General features: G+C 51.9%; 9 non-coding genes and 3 pseudogenes across 9 annotated transcripts; all 12 read left to right on the forward strand.

Annotated features, from left to right (window-relative positions):
- The first annotated feature begins 5,116 nt into the window (after positions 1–5,116).
- LOC142264274 (U2 spliceosomal RNA) lies at positions 5,117–5,320 on the forward strand (annotated as a pseudogene).
- Positions 5,321–6,605: 1,285 nt separating this feature from the next.
- Positions 6,606–6,801, forward strand: LOC142264228 (U2 spliceosomal RNA). The gene has a single exon (XR_012730794.1). It is a non-coding gene; the product is annotated as a U2 spliceosomal RNA (small nuclear RNA).
- A 1,083-nt stretch (positions 6,802–7,884) lies between these two features.
- LOC142264256 (U2 spliceosomal RNA) lies at positions 7,885–7,960 on the forward strand (annotated as a pseudogene).
- Positions 7,961–8,681: 721 nt separating this feature from the next.
- LOC142264267 (U2 spliceosomal RNA) lies at positions 8,682–8,876 on the forward strand. Its single transcript, XR_012730812.1, has one exon. It is a non-coding gene; the product is annotated as a U2 spliceosomal RNA (small nuclear RNA).
- A 1,940-nt stretch (positions 8,877–10,816) lies between these two features.
- LOC142264258 (U2 spliceosomal RNA) lies at positions 10,817–11,009 on the forward strand. Its single transcript, XR_012730805.1, has one exon. It is a non-coding gene; the product is annotated as a U2 spliceosomal RNA (small nuclear RNA).
- Positions 11,010–12,933: 1,924 nt separating this feature from the next.
- On the forward strand, positions 12,934–13,117 carry LOC142264297 (U2 spliceosomal RNA). Its single transcript, XR_012730835.1, has one exon. It is a non-coding gene; the product is annotated as a U2 spliceosomal RNA (small nuclear RNA).
- A 1,259-nt stretch (positions 13,118–14,376) lies between these two features.
- On the forward strand, positions 14,377–14,569 carry LOC142264225 (U2 spliceosomal RNA). Its single transcript, XR_012730791.1, has one exon. It is a non-coding gene; the product is annotated as a U2 spliceosomal RNA (small nuclear RNA).
- A 1,288-nt stretch (positions 14,570–15,857) lies between these two features.
- On the forward strand, positions 15,858–16,042 carry LOC142264283 (U2 spliceosomal RNA). Its single transcript, XR_012730825.1, has one exon. It is a non-coding gene; the product is annotated as a U2 spliceosomal RNA (small nuclear RNA).
- A 1,083-nt stretch (positions 16,043–17,125) lies between these two features.
- On the forward strand, positions 17,126–17,230 carry LOC142264248 (U2 spliceosomal RNA; annotated as a pseudogene).
- Positions 17,231–23,524: 6,294 nt separating this feature from the next.
- Positions 23,525–23,718, forward strand: LOC142264260 (U2 spliceosomal RNA). The gene has a single exon (XR_012730807.1). It is a non-coding gene; the product is annotated as a U2 spliceosomal RNA (small nuclear RNA).
- Positions 23,719–25,020: 1,302 nt separating this feature from the next.
- LOC142264230 (U2 spliceosomal RNA) lies at positions 25,021–25,204 on the forward strand. Its single transcript, XR_012730795.1, has one exon. It is a non-coding gene; the product is annotated as a U2 spliceosomal RNA (small nuclear RNA).
- Positions 25,205–27,126: 1,922 nt separating this feature from the next.
- LOC142264270 (U2 spliceosomal RNA) lies at positions 27,127–27,322 on the forward strand. The gene has a single exon (XR_012730815.1). It is a non-coding gene; the product is annotated as a U2 spliceosomal RNA (small nuclear RNA).
- Positions 27,323–27,333: the final 11 nt, after the last annotated feature.

Genomic DNA, 27,333 nt, shown 5'->3' on the forward strand with positions numbered 1-27,333 from the left:
GACGCCGCCTGAAAAGGCTCCAACCCTGGAGCCTTGGATGCGGCAGACGGTCGCCCTGAAGCTAAAGGCGGTGGATGGTAGGTTGCCGGACATGTCCAGCGACGTGTTCTGCAAGAAGATGATTCTGGATCAGGGCTTCTCCAGGGCGGAAACCCTGAGTGTCCAGACCTTCATGACTGGCATTTTTCTGGTAACCTTTGCCACGGTGAATGCCTGCAGGAGATACTGGGAGGCGATGAACGCAGCGATGCCGGACTCCCCTTTTCATTCTTTTTTAGGATCCTGTCCTATACAGAGGGATGAGAAGAGGATCACGGTCTCCATGCGGAACCCGCACACCCCAGGAAGAGACATCTCCACGTTCCTGGGACGTCTCTGCACAGTGGTGAGGGAGCCATCCCACATCCTTAACGGCAACGGATTCTGGACGGGTAAGTGGTCAGTAACCGTTCGACTCTACAGGGAACCAGCATCCGAGGATGGTCTCCAGCACCTGCCCCCGACATTCTCTCTGGGAAACTCCTTTGGTCTCATCTACTACCCGGACATGCCACACAACTGCAGGAAATGTGGCGGGAAAGGGCATTCGATGAAGACCTGCAAGGAGGACGCCTGCAGGGTTTGCCGGGTGACAGGACACAGCTCCAAGGACTGCCCAAAGAAGAAGACTTGCAACCTATGTGGACAGGCGGACCACCTTTACAAGGACTGCCCACAGCGGGAGAAATCCTGGGCAAGGGTTGCCGCGGCGACCCAGTATCGGGTAGTCACAGCTTCGTCGACCAAGGCAGCTACGACCAAGGCCACAGAGGCCAAGGACAAGGCGGCCAAGAACCCGGCGACCGTGGCTCCAGCCGATGCCCCAGCAGCCACGGAGTCCAGGGAAAAGAAGGGTAAGAAAACTGCTGCCCCCTCCCTGGTCCCCCCCCCTGTCACCCCTGTCCAAACCCCTCCCCCCCCGGCCAACCCTACTGAGGATTCCACTACCTCCACCTCATTTCCCTACTCCTCAGCTGGTCTCCTCACCCCCCCCCCAAAGCCCACTCTCCCTCCCCAGACCATGAGAGCAGAGGGCCTCAGCACTCTTGCACTTTTCACCGAGGAGGATTTTCCAGCTCTTGTCTCCTCAGGTACAGGCCAAAGGAAAAGGAAGGTGGAAGATAGTCCTGTCGCAGAACCTTCCAAGCTGTTCATTGTGGACCTTAACCCACCCCAGGAAGAGGAGGATGGCCTCCTCCCAGAACCGGACGTGTTGGAGCAGATGGTGGAGTCCCTTGTGGCCGAAGAAGAAATGGAGGAGTCGGAAGCCACTGAGGCACCATCCCTGCTTGATCAGCTAGCAGAAGAGGGTCTGCTGGAGATACCCTTACCAGCAGGTGCCAAAGAGGAAGAACCGCCCGACCGGAGTGGTAACTAAGGCACACCGCCTGCTCTAACTTTCTCTTTCCTCCAATGACTGCTAACATTAACATCTTTTCCATTAATGTTAGGAGCATCAGAGACAAGTTCCGACGTCAGACAATTTCTGCGTTCCTTAACACTCAGTCTAGTGATGTATTTTTCCTGCAGGAATGCTCCCTTCCCTCCTCTAGGTCCTTCAACCATCTGGCCAGGGAGTGGACCCATGGCCCATCCTACTGGTCTGGCGGGGGCGACTGTAGGTCCGCGGGGGTCGCCGTGCTGATCAGGGGAAGCGCCTTCACATTGGACTCTGTTCAGGAAATCGTCTGCGGCAGGTTACTGCTCGTGGATGGCACCTGGGCGGGAGAACCTGTCAGGTTCATCAATGTGTATGCTTCTCCTGTGAAGAGCGATCGACTGGAGCTCCTCCAAGCCCTGCGCCCTCAGCTCGCTACCGCCAGGACGGTAGTGATGGCCGGGGATTTCAACTGCCCGATTGAGGAGGATGGACGCAGTTCTGGAACGGCTGCCAAGTTGGACGTCACATCCAAACTGCTCATTGAGATGGTGACCGAAGCCTCTCTTGTGGACGTTGTTGGCTCCATCGGACACGGATCCGTGAACTATTCATGGTGCCGATCCGATGGCTCGCTGCGTTCCAGGATTGACTTTGTGTTTACCTCTCGGGCGGTTGGGCGGAGTGGGCACTCGATGGTCCCCTGCTTCTTCTCTGACCACAGAGCCATTCACTTTCAAGGTGTGCTGGGCCATGGCTTCCCCATTGGCCCGGGCTCCTGGAAGCTGAACTGCTCTCTGCTGGAAAAGGGTGAGATTCTGGAGGAGCTTAGAGCTGCCTACTCCACGTGGCGGGCCTACAAGGCGGGCTTCCAGTCTGTTTCTGACTGGTGGGAATACGTTAAACTCGAGTTCCGTTTCTTCTTTCAGGCAAAGAGTCAACAACAGGCGTGTCTGAAGAGGAGGGACTTCAGGAGACTCCAGCGTGAGCTGCGTTCCCTGCAGGACCTTCTTCGATGCGGCTGGGACGTGAGAGAGGAGCTGGAGGAGACTAAGAGGAGCCTGAAAAGGCACTTCGAGGAGGAGTCCGAGCGAATTGTCTTCCGTTCCAAAGTGGAGAACCTGGAGAAGGGTGAGAAATGTAACTCGTTCTTTTTCAGGAAACTCCACGCCGGTCACACGCCCATGAATGAACTACGAGACGAGAGTGGAAACATGCGACGCGGGAAAGAGAACGTGATGAAGGTCGTCAGCGACTTCTACAGCGAACTCTACGCCCGCAAGACTACTGACCCCGAGGCCGCCGATAAGTTCCTGTCAGGTATCACTAACCATCTTGACCCTGCAGACGCGGCGGCCATGGATGTTCCTCTGACGGTGGACGAGCTGCTCTCGGCCGCCAAATCCTTTAGTTCTGGCAGGACACCGGGCAGTGACGGCCTCCCAGCAGAGCTCTATGTAGCGCTGGGAGACCTAATCTGTCCGGACCTGTTAGGGCTGTATGAGGAGATGGTGGTGGAGGGCAGAATGCCTCCATCTCTGAGGGAAGGAATGGTCACGATCCTGTACAAGCGTAAAGGAGAGAGGTGCGACCTGAAGAATTGGCGTCCCATCACCCTTCTGAACGTCGACTACAAGATCCTGGCCAAGACGATGGCAACGAGATTGAAGACTGTTATCGGACGGATCATCCACCCGGATCAGACCTGCGGCATCCCCGGACGTCGCATCGCAGACAGCCTGGCTCTCATGCGGGACACGGTCGAGTACATCAAAGCCCGCCGGGTGCACGCAGCCCTGATCTCGTTGGATCAGGAAAAGGCCTTCGACCGTGTTTCCCATGAGTTCCTGGGCAAAGCTCTGCACAGGTTAGGTTTGGGTAACATGTTTTGCTTGTATGTCCAACTAATGTATTTTGATATTCACAGCTCGGTGTTGGTGAACGGCTGGAAGACTGACCCCTTCCCGGTCCTCTCAGGGGTCAGACAAGGCTGTCCTCTGTCACCTCTTCTTTTTGTTTGTGTTATAGAACTCTTTGCAGAGGCTATCCGGCGGAATGGAGAGATCAGAGGGATCACCGCACCAGGACCAGAACGCTTCGAGGTCAAGTGCTCGCTCTACATGGACGACGTGACCGTCTTCTGCGCGGACCGGCGCTCAGTCGACACCCTCGTCCAGACCTGTGAGACCTTCGGACGGGCTTCGGGAGCCAAAGTCAACTGCGGGAAGTCGGAAGCCATGCTCTTCGGGGACTGGCAGCCGGCCTCTTCCGCCCCCTTCCCTTTCAGCATCCAGCCGGAGTTCATCAAGGTTCTTGGAGTCTGGTTCGGGAAGGAAGGAGCAGCCCTCAAGTCCTGGGAGGAACGCTTGACCAAGATCACCCAACGGATCGGTCTGTGGAGCCTCAGACGCCTCACCTGTGAGGGCAAAGCACTGGTCCTGCGTAACGAGGTACTGCCCGTGCTGCAGTACACGGCCCAGGCCTGGCCCCCCCTTGCCACCGTGTGCAGGGCCATTACCAGGACGGTGTTTCGTTTTGTCTGGGGATCCAAGATGGACAGAGTAAAGCGGAGCATCATGTACAAGGATCCTCGCAAGGGTGGGAAGGGCGTACCCGATATCCCCACCCTCCTGCGATCCTCCTTCGTATGTGACTGCGTTCGCCGAACTCTGCGAGTCAAGAGAGGTTCCGCGGGTGGGTCCATGTCTCGCTTCTTCCTGCTCCCCCTTTGGAGACGGTTAGGCTGGGACAAGTGGGACAGCTCCTTCCCCTACAACTGGACGGCGCCATGGTTCTACGGAGACGTGGTTCGGTTTGTGAGGGAACACCAACTGGAGGGACTCAAGCCTGATTTGTGGAAGCCAAAGACTATCCACAAACTCATCAGAGCCAAGGACGAAATGGAGAACATTCCAGGACTTCATCACGACACACTGGAGACTGTTTGGACAAACGTGTCATCGGCTGGATTGACCAACGGGCACAAGGACTTGTCATGGATGGCGATACAGGGCGGACTGCCCGTCCGGTCATTCATGCACGCCCGGAACCTGTGCAAAACCCGGTACTGCCCAAGGTGCCCCTTCGTGGAGGAAACATCGCTGCACGCCTTTTGGGACTGCCGTTTCGCACAGCGCCTGTTGGTTGCCCTGGAGGATGACCTGAGGAACTCCGTCCCCAGAGGGAGCCTATCGTACCATTCCGTACTTTATGGACTCTTCCCTGGGACTCACACCGTTGGAGCCATCCAGGAGGCTTGGCGCCTTATGAACTGCTTTAAGGACGCTATTTGGGTCGCCAGGAACCGGCTCATCTTGAAGAGGGAGAGGATGTCTATCCAGGATTGCCGCAGGCTGATCCACAGCCTGCTCAGAGACTATTCCATCATGGACAGTCCGGACGACAGCGCCGAGGAGGAGGTTTAGACCTCTTCCATGCCCCCTCCCTCCTTTTCCCGTTATGTGCGTCTTTCAATAAAGCTTCGGGCCTGTGATTCCCCCACCCTATCCCCCTTTTCCCCTACCCCCATCCCCCAATCGCCGGTTCGTCGTTATTTATTGTCTAACTTTTTCTTTCAGCTTGAGTGTTATGGATAAGCATAGGAGTGTGATGTATAGTTTAGTGCGTCGTACTCTATGGCTATGTAAGAAGGATTGTATAGTTCTGTGTGTACGGGGCTGCGGCACTGTACACGGTTTGTTACCTTTTTGTGAGTAGTGCATGATAATAAAGATGCTGTTAAATCTTTTATCTGTTCTTATCAGTTTAATATCTGATACGTCCCCTATCTGGGGACCATATATTAAATGGATTTTTAGAACAGGGAGATGGAAAAAGAGCTTGCTCTGTCCACTCCACGCATTGACCTGGTATTGCAGTACCTCCAGGAACGGTGCACCCCTTCTTAACCCAGTTTCCAAAAGCAGAACTCGATTCACCTGATTCATATTAGCCCGATTAGCGAATTGAAATGAATTTTTATCTTTCACACTTTTTACTTGCTTTATTCATCCAAATGGCAAACTCCTCACCACTCAACTTCACCAACTCTGCTATGTCCCGTGCAGTATCTTGTTGTCAGTCTAATCTAGATCATGTGCAATTGAATGGAATAGATCCCTTTTGGACAAAGTGGAGTCAGCTGCTGCAGTGACCACTGGTGTGTTGCAACCTGCTGCAAAGCCTTATACCACAATATAAGGAACGTCAAATACTAAGAATGGGCGACCTATGAAAGAATTAGTACTTTCATTAAGTATACTAAACCGGCTAATTGGGAATAGACAAACTGTAAAAAGCCCTCTGAGAAAGCCCCTCTCTAACCTTTGTTAGTAAGCTTTTCTGTAGCCTGCCTGTTGATGTATTTTCCGTTTGAACAGTGCACAACATGAAGAGACGGAACACTGGCGGCTTGTCACAATGCCCCCCGATGACATCACAATAGCGCTGCTGCCTAGAAAGCCAGCTGCGCAGTAGAAATTGCTCTTTGGGTAGGAGGGTGGGCTAGTGGAAGGAGGGGTCAAGCCGTTTTTTTCCCGGGTGGTAGGGGGATCACAGGACAAGGGATGCGGGGGGTGAGAAGGGTTCAGAGGGCAGGGTTTGGGGGCTGGGAAGTGAAGGGAAAAGATTAGGGTTTGGGGATGATGAAAGGGCTTTCTACAGGTAAGGATGGCAAAGGGTGGCAGTGACGGAAAGTCAGGCGACCTGTCCTGTCCGTCTTTTTGTATCATGAATTGGAAAGACTGCAAGGGGCAGGGGAGGTGCTTGTGCCCAAAAGGAGGAGTTATTCAGATTCATTGCAGTGGGCGGCGGCTGCAAAACGCACCATTCTTCGTGTTTTTGCTGTGCAAAGCAGCCTTTTCAAGGGTTGGCTTGGGTGACAAAATGTCTTCTGTAGGCGTGGGTTTGTCTCCCTCTCACTCTCTCTCCCTAAGATGTGTCCGGCTGAGGCCAGGGTGCCACTCGAGGCCCAAACCAATTCTGGTTATCGCTTCTCGGCCTTTTGGCTAAGATCAAGTGTAGTCCTTTCATTGGGTTTGCCTTGGTCTTGGCTGGGAGGGGCCTGGGCTTGCACAACCGCCGGCCTTGGGGATTGTTGCGCCTTTTGGTGCTTACGTCCCCTTTTGGCTGGTGGTTCCTGGGCTCGGGAGGCGATCACCTGCGGCACTGCGCTTTTGTGTGGTGGCCGATGACCGTTTCTGAAATTTGCGGATGAAATTAAAAAAAAAAAATCTGTTCTTATCAGTTTAATATCTGATACGTCCCCTATCTGGGGACCATATATTAAATGGATTTTTAGAACAGGGAGATGGAAAAAGAGCTTGCTCTGTCCACTCCACGCATTGACCTGGTATTGCAGTACCTCCAGGAACGGTGCACCCCTTCTTAACCCAGTTTCCAAAAGCAGAACTCGATTCACCTGATTCATATTAGCCCGATTAGCGAATTGAAATGAATTTTTATCTTTCACACTTTTTACTTGCTTTATTCATCCAAATGGCAAACTCCTCACCACTCAACTTCACCAACTCTGCTATGTCCCGTGCAGTATCTTGTTGTCAGTCTAATCTAGATCATGTGCAATTGAATGGAATAGATCCCTTTTGGACAAAGTGGAGTCAGCTGCTGCAGTGACCACTGGTGTGTTGCAACCTGCTGCAAAGCCTTATACCACAATATAAGGAACGTCAAATACTAAGAATGGGCGACCTATGAAAGAATTAGTACTTTCATTAAGTATACTAAACCGGCTAATTGGGAATAGACAAACTGTAAAAAGCCCTCTGAGAAAGCCCCTCTCTAACCTTTGTTAGTAAGCTTTTCTATAGCCTGCCTGTTGATGTATTTTCCGTTTGAACAGTGCACAACATGAAGAGACGGAACACTGGCGGCTTGTCACAATGCCCCCCGATGACATCACAATAGCGCTGCTGCCTAGAAAGCCAGCTGCGCAGTAGAAATTGCTCTTTGGGTAGGAGGGTGGGCTAGTGGAAGGAGGGGTCAAGCCGTTTTTTTCCCGGGTGGTAGGGGGATCACAGGACAAGGGATGCGGGGGGTGAGAAGGGTTCAGAGGGCAGGGTTTGGGGGCTGGGAAGTGAAGGGAAAAGATTAGGGTTTGGGGATGATGAAAGGGCTTTCTACAGGTAAGGATGGCAAAGGGTGGCAGTGACGGAAAGTCAGGCGACCTGTCCTGTCCGTCTTTTTGTATCATGAATTGGAAAGACTGCAAGGGGCAGGGGAGGTGCTTGTGCCCAAAAGGAGGAGTTATTCAGATTCATTGCAGTGGGCGGCGGCTGCAAAACGCACCATTCTTCGTGTTTTTGCTGTGCAAAGCAGCCTTTTCAAGGGTTGGCTTGGGTGACAAAATGTCTTCTGTAGGCGTGGGTTTGTCTCCCTCTCACTCTCTCTCCCTAAGATGTGTCCGGCTGAGGCCAGGGTGCCACTCGAGGCCCAAACCAATTCTGGTTATCGCTTCTCGGCCTTTTGGCTAAGATCAAGTGTAGTATCGTTCGAAAAGGTGGTTTAAGGCTCCGGCCACCTTAGTACAATGATGCAATGCACACTGGAAGGTTGCGCTTGTTGGTACTTTGGGAGGATAGTATATCCATCTAGAGGAAACCATGGCCCTACCAGGATCGAGGCTATTAGACTGAGTAAGTGTGGGGGTTATGGTTCAATGTGCCCCAGGAATGGACACCCTGGAGGGAGTCTGAACTTGCTAGGTTGGGACCCTGGTAAGCCTCAGACTCTGTCGCACGCCGCGCCTTGCCTATTCATACTTTCCAAGCATATTGCCCTATCCCGGCCTTCTGGCTAAGAAGGGAAATTTTTATAATCCCGGTCGGAGGTCCGGTCAGCTTTGGGCTGAGAAACCAACACCCGGTTGGAGGTCCGGTTAGCCTTGGGCTGAGAAACCAACACCCGGTTGGAGGTCCGGTCAGCCTTGGGCTGAGAAACCAACACCCGGTTGGAGGTCCGGTCAGCCTTGGGCTGAGAAACCAACACCGGTTGACGGTCCGGGCAGTCTCGGCTGCGAAACCAACGACTAGTAGCTCCCTACTCCACTTGGGTAAGATGCCTCGGTGGACGCTGGGAGCAACAACAAGGCTCAACCAGGCTTCGGCTTGGGGGAGCACCGAAGATCCCTGACCCTCGCTGTGGCCTTCTGGCTCGGAGGGACGGGGTTGATTTTTGGGGATCCTCTTCTCACGGAGGGGTCCACACGAATCCTAGCCTTTGCACTGTTTTTGGTGTGACTTCGGTCATGCATTTTTGCGGTGCTTTGGAAAGCTTCATTAAATCAAAATCTGTTCTTATCAGTTTAATATCTGATACGTCCCCTATCTGGGGACCATATATTAAATGGATTTTTAGAACAGGGAGATGGAAAAAGAGCTTGCTCTGTCCACTCCACGCATTGACCTGGTATTGCAGTACCTCCAGGAACGGTGCACCCCTTCTTAACCCAGTTTCCAAAAGCAGAACTCGATTCACCTGATTCATATTAGCCCGATTAGCGAATTGAAATGAATTTTTATCTTTCACACTTTTTACTTGCTTTATTCATCCAAATGGCAAACTCCTCACCACTCAACTTCACCAACTCTGCTATGTCCCGTGCAGTATCTTGTTGTCAGTCTAATCTAGATCATGTGCAATTGAATGGAATAGATCCCTTTTGGACAAAGTGGAGTCAGCTGCTGCAGTGACCACTGGTGTGTTGCAACCTGCTGCAAAGCCTTATACCACAATATAAGGAACGTCAAATACTAAGAATGGGCGACCTATGAAAGAATTAGTACTTTCATTAAGTATACTAAACCGGCTAATTGGGAATAGACAAACTGTAAAAAGCCCTCTGAGAAAGCCCCTCTCTAACCTTTGTTAGTAAGCTTTTCTGTAGCCTGCCTGTTGATGTATTTTCCGTTTGAACAGTGCACAACATGAAGAGACGGAACACTGGCGGCTTGTCACAATGCCCCCCGATGACATCACAATAGCGCTGCTGCCTAGAAAGCCAGCTGCGCAGTAGAAATTGCTCTTTGGGTAGGAGGGTGGGCTAGTGGAAGGAGGGGTCAAGCCGTTTTTTTCCCGGGTGGTAGGGGGATCACAGGACAAGGGATGCGGGGGGTGAGAAGGGTTCAGAGGGCAGGGTTTGGAGGCTGGGAAGTGAAGGGAAAAGATTAGGGTTTGGGGATGATGAAAGGGCTTTCTACAGGTAAGGATGGCAAAGGGTGGCAGTGACGGAAAGTCAGGCGACCTGTCCTGTCTGTCTTTTTGTATCATGAATTGGAAAGACTGCAAGGGGCAGGGGAGGTGCTTGTGCCCAAAAGGAGGAGTTATTCAGATTCATTGCAGTGGGCGGCGGCTGCAAAACGCACTATTCTTCGTGTTTTTGCTGTGCAAAGCAGCCTTTTCAAGGGTTGGCTTGGGTGACAAAATGTCTTCTGTAGGCGTGGGTTTGTCTCCCTCTCACTCTCTCTCCCTAAGATGTGTCCGGCTGAGGCCAGGGTGCCACTCGAGGCCCAAACCAATTCTGGTTATCGCTTCTCGTCCTTTTGGCTAAGATCAAGTGTAGTATCTGTGAGGCTCGGCAGATGCAATGCACACTGGAAGGTTGCGCTTGCTAGTACTCTGGATGTATAGTATATTCATCTAGAGGAAAACATGGCCCTACCAGGATCGAGGCTATTAGACTGAGTAAGTGTGGGGGCTATGGTGCAATGTGCCCCAGGACTGACGACCCTGGAGTGAGTCTGAACTTGCTGGCTTAGGACCCCGGCGAGCCTTGGGCTCTGTAGCACACCGTACCTTGCCCTTTCATACTTTCTGAGCATATTGCTCTATCCCGGCCTTCTGGCTAGGAAGGGAAATTTTTATAATCATGGTCGGAGGTCCGTTCAGCTTTGGGCTGAGAAACCAACACCCGGTTGGAGGTCCGGGTCAGCTTCGGCTGAGAAACCAACACCCGGTTTGAGGTCCGGGTCAGCTTCGGCTGAGAAACCAACACCCGGTTGGAGGTCCGGGTCAGCTTCGGCTGAGAAACCAACACCCGGTTGGAGGTCCGGGTCAGCTTCGGCTGAGAAACCAACACCCGGTTGGAGGTCCGGTTAGCCTTGGGCTGAGAAACTAACACCGGTTGACGGTCCGGGCAGTTTCGGCTGCGAAACCAACAACTAGTAGCTCTCTACTCCACTTGGGTAAGATGCCTGGGTGGACGCTGGGAGCAACGACAAGGCTCAACCAGGCTTCGGCTTGGGGGAGCACCGAAGATCCCTGACCCTTGCTGTGGCCTTCTGGCTCGGAGGGACGGGGTTGATTTTTGGGGACCCTCTCCTCACGGAAGGGTCCACACGAATCCTAGCCTTTGCACTGTTTTTGGTGTGACTTCGGTCATGCATTTTTTGCGGTGCTTTGGAAAGCTTCATTAAATCAAAAATCTGTTCTTATCAGTTTAATATCTGATACGTCCCCTATCTGGGGACCATATATTAAATGGATTTTTAGAACAGGGAGATGGAAAAAGAGCTTGCTCTGTCCACTCCACGCATTGACCTGGTATTGCAGTACCTCCAGGAACGGTGCACCCCTTCTTAACCCAGTTTCCAAAAGCAGAACTCGATTCACCTGATTCATATTAGCCCGATTAGCGAATTGAAATGAATTTTTATCTTTCACACTTTTTACTTGCTTTATTCATCCAAATGGCAAACTCCTCACCACTCAACTTCACCAACTCTGCTATGTCCCGTGCAGTATCTTGTTGTCAGTCTAATCTAGATCATGTGCAATTGAATGGAATAGATCCCTTTTGGACAAAGTGGAGTCAGCTGCTGCAGTGACCACTGGTGTGTTGCAACCTGCTGCAAAGCCTTATACCACAATATAAGGAACGTCAAATACTAAGAATGGGCGACCTATGAAAGAATTAGTACTTTCATTAAAATTGTCTCTCCAGTAAAGGAGACAAACTCTAGCACAGCGCCACCTATTGGAAGTAGCGATCCTAAAAGTCACAAGTGGATTTTTGACAATCCTTTGCAATATGACTCAGGATATATAAGCCAGATCAGAATCCCAATTTGCAGACACGGTGTTTCGGGGTGCTTGCCCCTCGTCAGTGCAAAGTATGGGGGTGTCTGATCTGGCTCATGAGAAAGCTATGTGGGGACCACGGGGGAACACTATTCTCCTTAAGGAGACTTTGCAAGCCAGTCTGGCTGCCAGGTAAGGGGACTTATAGCTGCAATGCCCCTAAAATTCCACGGGGGAACACTATTCTCCTTAAGGAGACTTTGCAAGCCAGTCTGGCTGCCAGGTAAGGGGACTTATAGCTGCAATGCCCCTCTGGGAAATATTCAAATTGTCTCTCCAGTAAAGGAGACAAACTCTAGCACAGCGCCACCTATTGGAAGTAGCGATCCTAAAAGTCACAAGTGGATTTTTGACAATCCTTTGCAATATGACTCAGGATATATAAGCCAGATCAGAATCCCAATTTGCAGACACGGTGTTTCGGGGTGCTTGCCCCTCGTCAGTGCAAAGTATGGGGGTGTCTTTCATTAAGTATACTAAACCGGCTAATTGGGAATAGACAAACTGTAAAAAGCCCTCTGAGAAAGCCCCTCTCTAACCTTTGTTAGTAAGCTTTTCTGTAGCCTGCCTGTTGATGTATTTTCCGTTTGAACAGTGCACAACATGAAGAGACGGAACACTGGCGGCTTGTCACAATGCCCCCCGATGACATCACAATAGCGCTGCTGCCTAGAAAGCCAGCTGCGCAGTAGAAATTGCTCTTTGGGTAGGAGGGTGGGCTAGTGGAAGGAGGGGTCAAGCCGTTTTTTTCCCGGGTGGTAGGGGGATCACAGGACAAGGGATGCGGGGGGTGAGAAGGGTTCAGAGGGCAGGGTTTGGGGGCTGGGAAGTGAAGGGAAAAGATTAGGGTTTGGGGATGATGAAAGGGCTTTCTACAGGTAAGGATGGCAAAGGGTGGCAGTGACGGAAAGTCAGGCGACCTGTCCTGTCCGTCTTTTTGTATCATGAATTGGAAAGACTGCAAGGGGCAGGGGAGGTGCTTGTGCCCAAAAGGAGGAGTTATTCAGATTCATTGCAGTGGGCGGCGGCTGCAAAACGCACCATTCTTCGTGTTTTTGCTGTGCAAAGCAGCCTTTTCAAGGGTTGGCTTGGGTGACAAAATGTCTTCTGTAGGCGTGGGTTTGTCTCCCTCTCACTCTCTCTCCCTAAGATGTGTCCGGCTGAGGCCAGGGTGCCACTCGAGGCCCAAACCAATTCTGGTTATCGCTTCTCGGCCTTTTGGCTAAGATCAAGTGTAGTCCCTTCATTGGGTTTGCCTTGGTCTTGGCTGGGAGGGGCCCGGGCTTGCACAACCGCCGGCCTCGGGGATTGTTGCGCCTTTTGGTGCTTACGTCCCCTTTTGGCTGGTGGTTCCTGGGCTCGGGAGGCGATCACCCAGGCACTGCGCTTTTGTGTGGTGGCCTGCTGGCCTTCGGGGCTACCTTGATTCTGAATATTGCGGATGAAATCTCATCTGTTCTTATCAGTTTAATATCTGATACGTCCCCTATCTGGGGACCATATATTAAATGGATTTTTAGAACAGGGAGATGGAAAAAGAGCTTGCTCTGTCCACTCCACGCATTGACCTGGTATTGCAGTACCTCCAGGAACGGTGCACCCCTTCTTAACCCAGTTTCCAAAAGCAGAACTCGATTCACCTGATTCATATTAGCCCGATTAGCGAATTGAAATGAATTTTTATCTTTCACACTTTTTACTTGCTTTATTCATCCAAATGGCAAACTCCTCACCACTCAACTTCACCAACTCTGCTATGTCCCGTGCAGTATCTTGTTGTCAGTCTAATCTAGATCATGTGCAATTGAATGGAATAGATCCCTTTTGGACAAAGTGGAGTCAGCTGCTGCAGTGACCACAGGTGTGTTGCAACCTGCTTCGAAGCCTTATACCACAATATAAGGAACGTCAAATACTAAGAATGGGCGACCTATGAAAGAATTAGTACTTTCATTAAGTATACTAAACCGGCTAACTGGGAATAGACAAACTGTAAAAATCCCTCTGAGAAAGCCCCTCTCTAACCTTTGTTAGTAAGCTTTTCTGTAGCCTGCCTGTTGATGTATTTTCCGTTTGAACAGTGCACAACATGAAGAGACGGAACACTGGCGGCTTGTCACAATGCCCCCCGATGACATCACAATAGCGCTGCTGCCTAGAAAGCCAGCTGCACAGCAGAAATTGCTCTTTGGGTAGGAGGGTGGGCTAGTGGAAGGAGGGGTCAAGCCGTTTTTTTCCCGGGTGGTAGGGGGATCACAGGACAAGGGATGCGGGGGGTGAGAAGGGTTCAGAGGGCAGGGTTTGGGGGCTGGGAAGTGAAGGGAAAAGATTAGGGTTTGGGGATGATGAAAGGGCTTTCTACAGGTAAGGATGGCAAAGGGTGGCAGTGACGGAAAGTCAGGCGACCTGTCCTGTCCGTCTTTTTGTATCATGAATTGGAAAGACTGCAAGGGGCAGGGGAGGTGCTTGTGCCCAAAAGGAGGAGTTATTCAGATTCATTGCAGTGGGCGGCGGCTGCAAAACGCACCATTCTTCGTGTTTTTGCTGTGCAAAGCAGCCTTTTCAAGGGTTGGCTTGGGTGACAAAATGTCTTCTGTAGGCGTGGGTTTGTCTCCCTCTCACTCTCTCTCCCTAAGATGTGTCCGGCTGAGGCCAGGGTGCCACTCGAGGCCCAAACCAATTCTGGTTATCGCTTCTCGGCCTTTTGGCTAAGATCAAGTGTAGTTTGGGAGGGTACTACCTTGGTTGGTGCTGAAAGGTGCCAGGGTATTGCACAACTGCTGGCCTTGGGGGAGTGTGCATCGTAGGATGTCATAGCCCTCTTGTGACGGACAGTTACCTGGGCAACGAGAGGCGGTCACTTTATTATTTTCAAACTCATACTTCAAAAAAAAAAAAAAAAAATCTGTTCTTATCAGTTTAATATCTGATACGTCCCCTATCTGGGGACCATATATTAAATGGATTTTTAGAACAGGGAGATGGAAAAAGAGCTTGCTCTGTCCACTCCACGCATTGACCTGGTATTGCAGTACCTCCAGGAACGGTGCACCCCTTCTTAACCCAGTTTCCAAAAGCAGAACTCGATTCACCTGATTCATATTAGCCCGATTAGCGAATTGAAATGAATTTTTATCTTTCACACTTTTTACTTGCTTTATTCATCCAAATGGCAAACTCCTCACCACTCAACTTCACCAACTCTGCTATGTCCCGTGCAGTATCTTGTTGTCAGTCTAATCTAGATCATGTGCAATTGAATGGAATAGATCCCTTTTGGACAAAGTGGAGTCAGCTGCTGCAGTGACCACAGGTGTGTTGCAACCTGCTTCGAAGCCTTATACCACAATATAAGGAACGTCAAATACTAAGAATGGGCGACCTATGAAAGAATTAGTACTTTCATTAAGTATACTAAACCGGCTAATTGGGAATAGACAAACTGTAAAAAGCCCTCTGAGAAAGCCCCTCTCTAACCTTTGTTAGTAAGCTTTTCTGTAGCCTGCCTGTTGATGTATTTTCCGTTTGAACAGTGCACAACATGAAGAGACGGAACACTGGCGGCTTGTCACAATGCCCCCCGATGACATCACAATAGCGCTGCTGCCTAGAAAGCCAGCTGCACAGCAGAAATTGCTCTTTGGGTAGGAGGGTGGGCTAGTGGAAGGAGGGGTCAAGCCGTTTTTTTCCCGGGTGGTAGGGGGATCACAGGACAAGGGATGCGGGGGGTGAGAAGGGTTCAGAGGGCAGGGTTTGGGGGCTGGGAAGTGAAGGGAAAAGATTAGGGTTTGGGGATGATGAAAGGGCTTTCTACAGGTAAGGATGGCAAAGGGTGGCAGTGACGGAAAGTCAGGCGACCTGTCCTGTCCGTCTTTTTGTATCATGAATTGGAAAGACTGCAAGGGGCAGGGGAGGTGCTTGTGCCCAAAAGGAGGAGTTATTCAGATTCATTGCAGTGGGCGGCGGCTGCAAAACGCACCATTCTTCGTGTTTTTGCTGTGCAAAGCAGCCTTTTCAAGGGTTGGCTTGGGTGACAAAATGTCTTCTGTAGGCGTGGGTTTGTCTCCCTCTCACTCTCTCTCCCTAAGATGTGTCCGGCTGAGGCCAGGGTGCCACTCGAGGCCCAAACCAATTCTGGTTATCGCTTCTCGGCCTTTTGGCTAAGATCAAGTGTAGTCCCTTCATTGGGTTTGCCTTGGTCTTGGCTGGGAGGGGCCCGGGCTTGCACAACCGCCGGCCTCGGGGATTGTTGCGCCTTTTGGTGCTTACGTCCCCTTATGGCTGGTGGTTCCTGGGCTCGGGAGGCGATCACCTGCGGCACTGCGCTTTTGTGTGGTGGCCGATGACCGTTTTCTGAAATTTGCGGATGAAATCTCATCTGTTCTTATCAGTTTAATATCTGATACGTCCCCTATCTGGGGACCATATATTAAATGGATTTTTAGAACAGGGAGATGGAAAAAGAGCTTGCTCTGTCCACTCCACGCATTGACCTGGTATTGCAGTACCTCCAGGAACGGTGCACCCCTTCTTAACCCAGTTTCCAAAAGCAGAACTCGATTCACCTGATTCATATTAGCCCGATTAGCGAATTGAAATGAATTTTTATCTTTCACACTTTTTACTTGCTTTATTCATCCAAATGGCAAACTCCTCACCACTCAACTTCACCAACTCTGCTATGTCCCGTGCAGTATCTTGTTGTCAGTCTAATCTAGATCATGTGCAATTGAATGGAATAGATCCCTTTTGGACAAAGTGGAGTCAGCTGCTGCAGTGACCACAGGTGTGTTGCAACCTGCTTCGAAGCCTTATACCACAATATAAGGAACGTCAAATACTAAGAATGGGCGACCTATGAAAGAATTAGTACTTTCATTAAGTATACTAAACCGGCTAATTGGGAATAGACAAACTGTAAAAAGCCCTCTGAGAAAGCCCCTCTCTAACCTTTGTTAGTAAGCTTTTCTGTAGCCTGCCTGTTGATGTATTTTCCGTTTGAACAGTGCACAACATGAAGAGACGGAACACTGGCGGCTTGTCACAATGCCCCCCGATGACATCACAATAGCGCTGCTGCCTAGAAAGCCAGCTGCACAGCAGAAATTGCTCTTTGGGTAGGAGGGTGGGCTAGTGGAAGGAGGGGTCAAGCCGTTTTTTTCCCGGGTGGTAGGGGGATCACAGGACAAGGGATGCGGGGGGTGAGAAGGGTTCAGAGGGCAGGGTTTGGGGGCTGGGAAGTGAAGGGAAAAGATTAGGGTTTGGGGATGATGAAAGGGCTTTCTACAGGTAAGGATGGCAAAGGGTGGCAGTGACGGAAAGTCAGGCGACCTGTCCTGTCCGTCTTTTTGTATCATGAATTGGGAAGACTGCAAGGGGCAGGGGAGGTGCTTGTGCCCAAAAGGAGGAGTTATTCAGATTCATTGCAGTGGGCGGCGGCTGCAAAACGCACCATTCTTCGTGTTTTTGCTGTGCAAAGCAGCCTTTTCAAGGGTTGGCTTGGGTGACAAAATGTCTTCTGTAGGCGTGGGTTTGTCTCCCTCTCACTCTCTCTCCCTAAGATGTGTCCGGCTGAGGCCAGGGTGCCACTCGAGGCCCAAACCAATTCTGGTTATCGCTTCTCGGCCTTTTGGCTAAGATCAAGTGTAGAATCTGTTCTTATCAGAACAAACTGAGCTAGCTACACTTGACGAGATACGATCAGGGAGACGAGCTCCAAAGCCCAGCCGAGACCGGAAGAGGGAGATCGGACGGAAGAAGAGCTTGGCAGAAAGAAGCAAGAAGACGAAGGCTCGGAGAAGACTTGGGGAGACCAGAGGAACTTCGAGGAGGAACACAGCGGGAGAAGACACCCGGAGAAGAATCCAAGATCCAGCTCCGGGAACTCAAGCAGGAACCAGCCATGGCAAGCAAGCCAGAGAAGGCAGCCAAGAAGGCTCAGGACCCAGGGACCTCCAGGAAGGCTCATCCAGAGGCTTCTTCGGCCCAAGAGGCCCCTACCTCCGACGCCAGCCAGCCGGAGGGAGCCCGGACGCCGCCTGAAAAGGCTCCAACCCTGGAGCCTTGGATGCGGCAGACGGTCGCCCTGAAGCTAAAGGCGGTGGATGGTAGGTTGCCGGACATGTCCAGCGACGTGTTCTGCAAGAAGATGATTCTGGATCAGGGCTTCTCCAGGGCGGAAACCCTGAGTGTCCAGACCTTCATGACTGGCATTTTTCTGGTAACCTTTGCCACGGTGAATGCCTGCAGGAGATACTGGGAGGCGATGAACGCAGCTATGCCGGGCTCCCCTTTTCATTCCTTTTTAGGATCCTGTCCTATACAGAGGGATGAGAAGAGGATCACGGTCTCCATGCGGAACCCGCACACCCCAGGAAGAGACATCTCCACGTTCCTGGGACGTCTCTGCACAGTGGTGAGGGAGCCATCCCACATCCTTAACGGCAACGGATTCTGGACGGGTAAGTGGTCAGTAACCGTTCGACTCTACAGGGAACCAGCATCCGAGGATGGTCTCCAGCACCTGCCCCCGACATTCTCTCTGGGAAACTCCTTTGGTCTCATCTACTACCCGGACATGCCACACAACTGCAGGAAATGTGGCGGGAAAGGGCATTCGATGAAGACCTGCAAGGAGGACGCCTGCAGGGTTTGCCGGGTGACAGGACACAGCTCCAAGGACTGCCCAAAGAAGAAGACTTGCAACCTATGTGGACAGGCGGACCACCTTTACAAGGACTGCCCACAGCGGGAGAAATCCTGGGCAAGGGTTGCCGCGGCGACCCAGTATCGGGTAATCACAGCTTCGTCGACCAAGGCAGCTACGACCAAGGCCACAGAGGCCAAGGACAAGGCGGCCAAGAACCCGGCGACCGTGGCTCCAGCCGATGCCCCAGCAGCCACGGAGTCCAGGGAAAAGAAGGGTAAGAAAACTGTTGCCCCCTCCCTGGTCCCCCCCCCTGTCACCCCTGTCCAAACCCCTCCCCCCCCGGCCAACCCTACTGAGGATTCCACTACCTCCACCTCATTTCCCTACTCCTCAGTTGGTCTCCTCACCCCCCCCCCAAAGCCCACTCTCCCTCCCCAGACCATGAGAGCAGAGGGCCTCAGCACTCTTGCACTTTTCACCGAGGAGGATTTTCCAGCTCTTGTCTCCTCAGGTACAGGCCAAAGGAAAAGGAAGGTGGAAGATAGTCCTGTCGCAGAACCTTCCAAGCTGTTCATTGTGGACCCCAATCCACCCCAGGAAGAGGAGGATGGCCTCCTCCCAGAACCGGACGTGTTGGAGCAGATGGTGGAGTCCCTTGTGGCCGAAGAAGAAATGGAGGAGTCGGAAGCCACTGAGGCACCATCCCTGCTTGATCAGCTAGCAGAAGAGGGTCTGCTGGAGATACCCTTACCAGCAGGTGCCAAAGAGGAAGAACCGCCCGACCGGAGTGGTAACTAAGGCACACCGCCTGCTCTAACTTTCTCTTTCCTCCAATGACTGCTAACATTAACATCTTTTCCATTAATGTTAGGAGCATCAGAGACAAGTTCCGACGTCAGACAATTTTTACGTTCCTTAACACTCAGTCTAGTGATGTATTTTTCCTGCAGGAATGCTCCCTTCCCTCCTCTAGGTCCTTCAACCATCTGGCCAGGGAGTGGACCCATGGCCCATCCTACTGGTCTGGCGGGGGCGACTGTAGGTCCGCGGGGGTCGCCGTGCTGATCAGGGGAAGCGCCTTCACATTGGACTCTGTTCAGGAAATCGTCTGCGGCAGGTTACTGCTCGTGGATGGCACCTGGGCGGGAGAACCTGTCAGGTTCATCAATGTGTATGCTTCTCCTGTGAAGAGCGATCGACTGGAGCTCCTCCAAGCCCTGCGCCCTCAGCTCGCTACCGCCAGGACGGTAGTGATGGCCGGGGATTTCAACTGCCCGATTGAGGAGGATGGACGCAGTTCTGGAACGGCTGCCAAGTTGGACGTCACATCCAAACTGCTCATTGAGATGGTGACCGAAGCCTCTCTTGTGGACGTTGTTGGCTCCATCGGACACGGATCCGTGAACTATTCATGGTGCCGATCCGATGGCTCGCTGCGTTCCAGGATTGACTTTGTGTTTACCTCTCGGGCGGTTGGGCGGAGTGGGCACTCGATGGTCCCCTGCTTCTTCTCTGACCACAGAGCCATTCACTTTCAAGGTGTGCTGGGCCATGGCTTCCCCATTGGCCCGGGCTCCTGGAAGCTGAACTGCTCTCTGCTGGAAAAGGGTGAGATTCTGGAGGAGCTTAGAGCTGCCTACTCCACGTGGCGGGCCTACAAGGCGGGCTTCCAGTCTGTTTCTGACTGGTGGGAATACGTTAAACTCGAGTTCCGTTTCTTCTTTCAGGCAAAGAGTCAACAACAGGCGTGTCTGAAGAGGAGGGACTTCAGGAGACTCCAGCGTGAGCTGCGTTCCCTGCAGGACCTTCTTCGATGCGGCTGGGACGTGAGAGAGGAGCTGGAGGAGACTAAGAGGAGCCTGAAAAGGCACTTCGAGGAGGAGTCCGAGCGAATTGTCTTCCGTTCCAAAGTGGAGAACCTGGAGAAGGGTGAGAAATGTAACTCGTTCTTTTTCAGGAAACTCCACGCCGGTCACACGCCCATGAATGAACTACGAGACGAGAGTGGAAACATGCGACGCGGGAAAGAGAACGTGATGAAGGTCGTCAGCGACTTCTACAGCGAACTCTACGCCCGCAAGACTACTGACCCCGAGGCCGCCGATAAGTTCCTGTCAGGTATCACTAACCATCTTGACCCTGCAGACGCGGCGGCCATGGATGTTCCTCTGACGGTGGACGAGCTGCTCTCGGCCGCCAAATCCTTTAGTTCTGGCAGGACACCGGGCAGTGACGGCCTCCCAGCAGAGCTCTATGTAGCGCTGGGAGACCTAATCTGTCCGGACCTGTTAGGGCTGTATGAGGAGATGGTGGTGGAGGGCAGAATGCCTCCATCTCTGAGGGAAGGAATGGTCACGATCCTGTACAAGCGTAAAGGAGAGAGGTGCGACCTGAAGAATTGGCGTCCCATCACCCTTCTGAACGTCGACTACAAGATCCTGGCCAAGACGATGGCAACGAGATTGAAGACTGTTATCGGACGGATCATCCACCCGGATCAGACCTGCGGCATCCCCGGACGTCGCATCGCAGACAGCCTGGCTCTCATGCGGGACACGGTCGAGTACATCAAAGCCCGCCGGGTGCACGCAGCCCTGATCTCGTTGGATCAGGAAAAGGCCTTCGACCGTGTTTCCCATGAGTTCCTGGGCAAAGCTCTGCACAGGTTAGGTTTGGGTAACATGTTTTGCTTGTATGTCCAACTAATGTATTTTGATATTCACAGCTCGGTGTTGGTAAACGGCTGGAAGACTGACCCCTTCCCGGTCCTCTCAGGGGTCAGACAAGGCTGTCCTCTGTCACCTCTTCTTTTTGTTTGTGTTATAGAACTCTTTGCAGAGGCTATCCGGCGGAATGGAGAGATCAGAGGGATCACCGCACCAGGACCAGAACGCTTCGAGGTCAAGTGCTCGCTCTACATGGACGACGTGACCGTCTTCTGCGCGGACCGGCGCTCAGTCGACACCCTCGTCCAGACCTGTGAGACCTTCGGACGGGCTTCGGGAGCCAAAGTCAACTGCGGGAAGTCGGAAGCCATGCTCTTCGGGGACTGGCAGCCGGCCTCTTCCGCCCCCTTCCCTTTCAGCATCCAGCCGGATTTCATCAAGGTTCTTGGAGTCTGGTTCGGGAAGGAAGGAGCAGCCCTCAAGTCCTGGGAGGAACGCTTGACCAAGATCACCCAACGGATCGGTCTGTGGAGCCTCAGACGCCTCACCTGTGAGGGCAAAGCACTGGTCCTGCGTAACGAGGTACTGCCCGTGCTGCAGTACACGGCCCAGGCCTGGCCCCCCCTTGCCACCGTGTGCAGGGCCATTACCAGGACGGTGTTTCGTTTTGTCTGGGGATCCAAGATGGACAGAGTAAAGCGGAGCATCATGTACAAGGATCCTCGCAAGGGTGGGAAGGGCGTACCCGATATCCCCACCCTCCTGCGATCCTCCTTCGTATGTGACTGCGTTCGCCGAACTCTGCGAGTCAAGAGAGGTTCCGCGGGTGGGTCCATGTCTCGCTTCTTCCTGCTCCCCCTTTGGAGACGGTTAGGCTGGGACAAGTGGGACAGCTCCTTCCCCTACAACTGGACGGCGCCATGGTTCTACGGAGACGTGGTTCGGTTTGTGAGGGAACACCAACTGGAGGGACTCAAGCCTGATTTGTGGAAGCCAAAGACTATCCACAAACTCATCAGAGCCAAGGACGAAATGGAGAACATTCCAGGACTTCATCACGACACACTGGAGACTGTTTGGACAAACGTGTCATCGGCTGGATTGACCAACGGGCACAAGGACTTGTCATGGATGGCGATACAGGGCGGACTGCCCGTCCGGTCATTCATGCACGCCCGGAACCTGTGCAAAACCCGGTACTGCCCAAGGTGCCCCTTCGTGGAGGAAACATCGCTGCACGCCTTTTGGGACTGCCGTTTCGCACAGCGCCTGTTGGTTGCCCTGGAGGATGACCTGAGGAACTCCGTCCCCAGAGGGAGCCTATCGTACCATTCCGTACTTTATGGACTCTTCCCTGGGACTCACACCGTTGGAGCCATCCAGGAGGCTTGGCGCCTTATGAACTGCTTTAAGGACGCTATTTGGGTCGCCAGGAACCGGCTCATCTTGAAGAGGGAGAGGATGTCTATCCAGGATTGCCGCAGGCTGATCCACAGCCTGCTCAGAGACTATTCCATCATGGACAGTCCGGACGACAGCGCCGAGGAGGAGGTTTAGACCTCTTCCATGCCCCCTCCCTCCTTTTCCCGTTATGTGCGTCTTTCAATAAAGCTTCGGGCCTGTGACTTCCCCACCCTATCCCCCTTTTCCCCTACCCCGATCCCCCAATCGCCGGTTCGTCGTTATTTATTGTCTAACTTTTTCTTTCAGCTTGAGTGTTATGGATAAGCATAGGAGCGTGATGTATAGTTTAGTGCGTCGTACTCTATGGCTATGTAAGAAGGATTGTATATTTCTGTGTGTACGGGGCTGCGGCACTGTACACGGTTTGTTACCTTTTTGTGAGTAGTGCATGATAATAAAGATAAAAAAAAAAAAAAAAAAAATCTGTTCTTATCGCTTCTCGGCCTTTTGGCTAAGATCAAGTGTAGTGTTGTTCGAAGAGGTGGTTTAAGCTCCAGGCCACCTTAGTACAATGATACAATGCACACTGGAAGGTTGCGCTTGCTAGTACTCTGGGTGGATAGTATATTCATCTAGAGGAAAACATGGCCCTACCAGGATCGAGGCTATTAGACTGAGTAAGGGTGGGGGGCTATGGTACAACGTGCCCCAGGACTGACGACCCTGGAGTGAGTCTGAGCTTGCTGGCTTGGGACCCCGGCAAGCCTTGGGCTCTGTAGCACACCGTACCTTGCCTTTTCATACTTTTTGAGCATATTACCCTATCCCGGCCTTCTGGCTAGGAAGGGAAATTTTTATAATCCCGGTCGGAGGTCTGGTCAGCTTTGGGCTGAGAAACTAACACCCGGTTGGAGGTCTGGGTCAGCTTCGGCTGAGAAACCAACACCCGGTTGGAGGTCTGGGTCAGCTTCGGCTGAGAAACCAACACCCGGTTGGAGGTCCGGTTAGCCTTGGGCTGAGAAACCAACACCGGTTGACGGTCCGGGCAGTTTCGGCTGCGAAACCAACAACTAGTAGCTCTCTACTCCACTTGGGTAAGATGCCTGGGTGGACGCTGGGAGCAACGACAAGGCTCAACCAGGCTTCGGCTTGGGGGAGCACCGAAGATCCCTGACCCTTGCTGTGGCCTTCTGGCTCGGAGGGACGGGGTTGATTTTTGGGGACCCTCTCCTCACGGTGGGGTCCACACGAATCCTAGCCTTTGCACTGTTTTTGGTGTGACTTCGGTCATGCATTTTTTGTGGTGCTTTGGAAAGCTTCATTAAATCAAAAAATCTGTTCTTATCAGTTTAATATCTGATACGTCCCCTATCTGGGGACCATATATTAAATGGATTTTTAGAACAGGGAGATGGAAAAAGAGCTTGCTCTGTCCACTCCACGCATTGACCTGGTATTGCAGTACCTCCAGGAACGGTGCACCCCTTCTTAACCCAGTTTCCAAAAGCAGAACTCGATTCACCTGATTCATATTAGCCCGATTAGCGAATTGAAATGAATTTTTATCTTTCACACTTTTTACTTGCTTTATTCATCCAAATGGCAAACTCCTCACCACTCAACTTCACCAACTCTGCTATGTCCCGTGCAGTATCTTGTTGTCAGTCTAATCTAGATCATGTGCAATTGAATGGAATAGATCCCTTTTGGACAAAGTGGAGTCAGCTGCTGCAGTGACCACAGGTGTGTTGCAACCTGCTTCGAAGCCTTATACCACAATATAAGGAACGTCAAATACTAAGAATGGGCGACCTATGAAAGAATTAGTACTTTCATTAAGTATACTAAACCGGCTAATTGGGAATAGACAAACTGTAAAAAGCCCTCTGAGAAAGCCCCTCTCTAACCTTTGTTAGTAAGCTTTTCTGTAGCCTGCCTGTTGATGTATTTTCCGTTTGAACAGTGCACAACATGAAGAGACGGAACACTGGCGGCTTGTCACAATGCCCCCCGATGACATCACAATAGCGCTGCTGCCTAGAAATCCAGCTGCACAGCAGAAATTGCTCTTTGGGTAGGAGGGTGGGCTAGTGGAAGGAGGGGTCAAGCCGTTTTTTTCCCGGGTGGTAGGGGGATCACAGGACAAGGGATGCGGGGGGTGAGAAGGGTTCAGAGGGCAGGGTTTGGGGGCTGGGAAGTGAAGGGAAAAGATTAGGGTTTGGGGATGATGAAAGGGCTTTCTACAGGTAAGGATGGCAAAGGGTGGCAGTGACGGAAAGTCAGGCGACCTGTCCTGTCCGTCTTTTTGTATCATGAATTGGAAAGACTGCAAGGGGCAGGGGAGGTGCTTGTGCCCAAAAGGAGGAGTTATTCAGATTCATTGCAGTGGGCGGCGGCTGCAAAACGCACCATTCTTCGTGTTTTTGCTGTGCAAAGCAGCCTTTTCAAGGGTTGGCTTGGGTGACAAAATGTCTTCTGTAGGCGTGGGTTTGTCTCCCTCTCACTCTCTCTCCCTAAGATGTGTCCGGCTGAGGCCAGGGTGCCACTCGAGGCCCAAACCAATTCTGGTTATCGCTTCTCGGCCTTTTGGCTAAGATCAAGTGTACTCCCTTCATTGGGTTTGCCTTGGTCTTGGCTGGGAGGGGCCCGGGCTTGCACAACCGCCGGCCTCGGGGATTGTTGCGCCTTTTGGTGCTTACGTCCCCTTTTGGCTGGTGGTTCCTGGGCTCGGGAGGCGGTCACCCAGGCACTGCGCTTTTGTGTGGTGGCCTGCTGGCCTTCGGGGCTACCTTGATTCTGAAAATTGCGGATGAAATCTTATCTGTTCTTATCAGTTTAATATCTGATACGTCCCCTATCTGGAGACCATATATTAAATGGATTTTTAGAACAGGGAGATGGAAAAAGAGCTTGCTCTGTCCACTCCACGCATTGACCTGGTATTGCAGTACCTCCAGGAACGGTGCACCCCTTCTTAACCCAGTTTCCAAAAGCAGAACTCGATTCACCTGATTCATATTAGCCCGATTAGCGAATTGAAATGAATTTTTATCTTTCACACTTTTTACTTGCTTTATTCATCCAAATGGCAAACTCCTCACCACTCAACTTCACCAACTCTGCTATGTCCCGTGCAGTATCTTGTTGTCAGTCTAATCTAGATCATGTGCAATTGAATGGAATAGATCCCTTTTGGACAAAGTGGAGTCAGCTGCTGCAGTGACCACAGGTGTGTTGCAACCTGCTTCGAAGCCTTATACCACAATATAAGGAACGTCAAATACTAAGAATGGGCGACCTATGAAAGAATTAGTACTTTCATTAAGTATACTAAACCGGCTAATTGGTAATAGACAAACTGTAAAAAGCCCTCTGAGAAAGCCCCTCTCTAACCTTTGTTAGTAAGCTTTTCTGTAGCCTGCCTGTTGATGTATTTTCCGTTTGAACAGTGCACAACATGAAGAGACGGAACACTGGCGGCTTGTCACAATGCCCCCCGATGACATCACAATAGCGCTGCTGCCTAGAAAGCCAGCTGCGCAGCAGAAATTGCTCTTTGGGTAGGAGGGTGGGCTAGTGGAAGGAGGGGTCAAGCCGTTTTTTTCCCGGGTGGTAGGGGGATCACAGGACAAGGGATGCGGGGGGTGAGAAGGGTTCAGAGGGCAGGGTTTGGGGGCTGGGAAGTGAAGGGAAAAGATTAGGGTTTGGGGATGATGAAAGGGCTTTCTACAGGTAAGGATGGCAAAGGGTGGCAGTGACGGAAAGTCAGGCGACCTGTCCTGTCCGTCTTTTTGTATCATGAATTGGAAAGACTGCAAGGGGCAGGGGAGGTGCTTGTGCCCAAAAGGAGGAGTTATTCAGATTCATTGCAGTGGGCGGCGGCTGCAAAACGCACCATTCTTCGTGTTTTTGCTGTGCAAAGCAGCCTTTTCAAGGGTTGGCTTGGGTGACAAAATGTCTTCTGTAGGCGTGGGTTTGTCTCCCTCTCACTCTCTCTCCCTAAGATGTGTCCGGCTGAGGCCAGGGTGCCACTCGAGGCCCAAACCAATTCTGGTTATCGCTTCTCGGCCTTTTGGCTAAGATCAAGTGTACTATCGTTCGAAAAGGTGGTTTAAGGCTCCGGCCACCTTAGTACAATGATGCAATGCACACTGGAAGGTTGCGCTTGTTAGTACTTTGGGAGGATAGTATATCCATCTAGAGGAAACCTTGGCCCTACCAGGATCGAGGCTATTAGACTGAGTAAGTGTGGGGGTTATGGTGCAATGTGCCCCAGGAATGGACACCCTGGAGGGAATCTGAACTTGCTAGGTTGGGACCCTGGTAAGCCTCAGACTCTGTCGCACGCCGCGCCTTGCCTATTCATACTTTCCAAGCATATTGCCCTATCCCGGCCTTCTGGCTAAGAAGGGAAATTTTTATAATCCCGGTCGGAGGTCCGGTCAGCTTTGGGCTGAGAAACCAACACCCGGTTGGAGGTCCGGGTCAGCTTTGGCTGAGAAACCAACACCCGGTTGGAGGTCCGGTTAGCCTTGGGCTGAGAAACCAACACCCGGTTGGAGGTCCGGTCAGCCTTGGGCTGAGAAACCAACACCCGGTTGGAGGTCCGGTCAGCCTTGGGCTGAGAAACCAACACCGGTTGACGGTCCGGGCAGTCTCGGCTGCGAAACCAACGACTAGTAGCTCCCTACTCCACTTGGGTAAGATGCCTCGGTGGACGCTGGGAGCAACAACAAGGCTCAACCAGGCTTCGGCTTGGGGGAGCACCGAAGATCCCTGACCCTCGCTGTGGCCTTCTGGCTCGGAAGGACGGGGTTGATTTTTGGGGATCCTCTTCTCACGGAGGGGTCCACACGAATCCTAGCCTTTGCGCTGTTTTTGGTGTGACTTCGGTCATGCATTTTTGCGGTGCTTTGGAAAGCTTCATTAAATCAAAAATCTGTTCTTATCAGTTTAATATCTGATACGTCCCCTATCTGGGGACCATATATTAAATGGATTTTTAGAACAGGGAGATGGAAAAAGAGCTTGCTCTGTCCACTCCACGCATTGACCTGGTATTGCAGTACCTCCAGGAACGGTGCACCCCTTCTTAACCCAGT

Source organism: Anomaloglossus baeobatrachus, unplaced genomic scaffold (assembly GCF_048569485.1).
Source record: "Anomaloglossus baeobatrachus isolate aAnoBae1 unplaced genomic scaffold, aAnoBae1.hap1 Scaffold_263, whole genome shotgun sequence".
NCBI lineage: Eukaryota > Metazoa > Chordata > Amphibia > Anura > Aromobatidae > Anomaloglossus > Anomaloglossus baeobatrachus.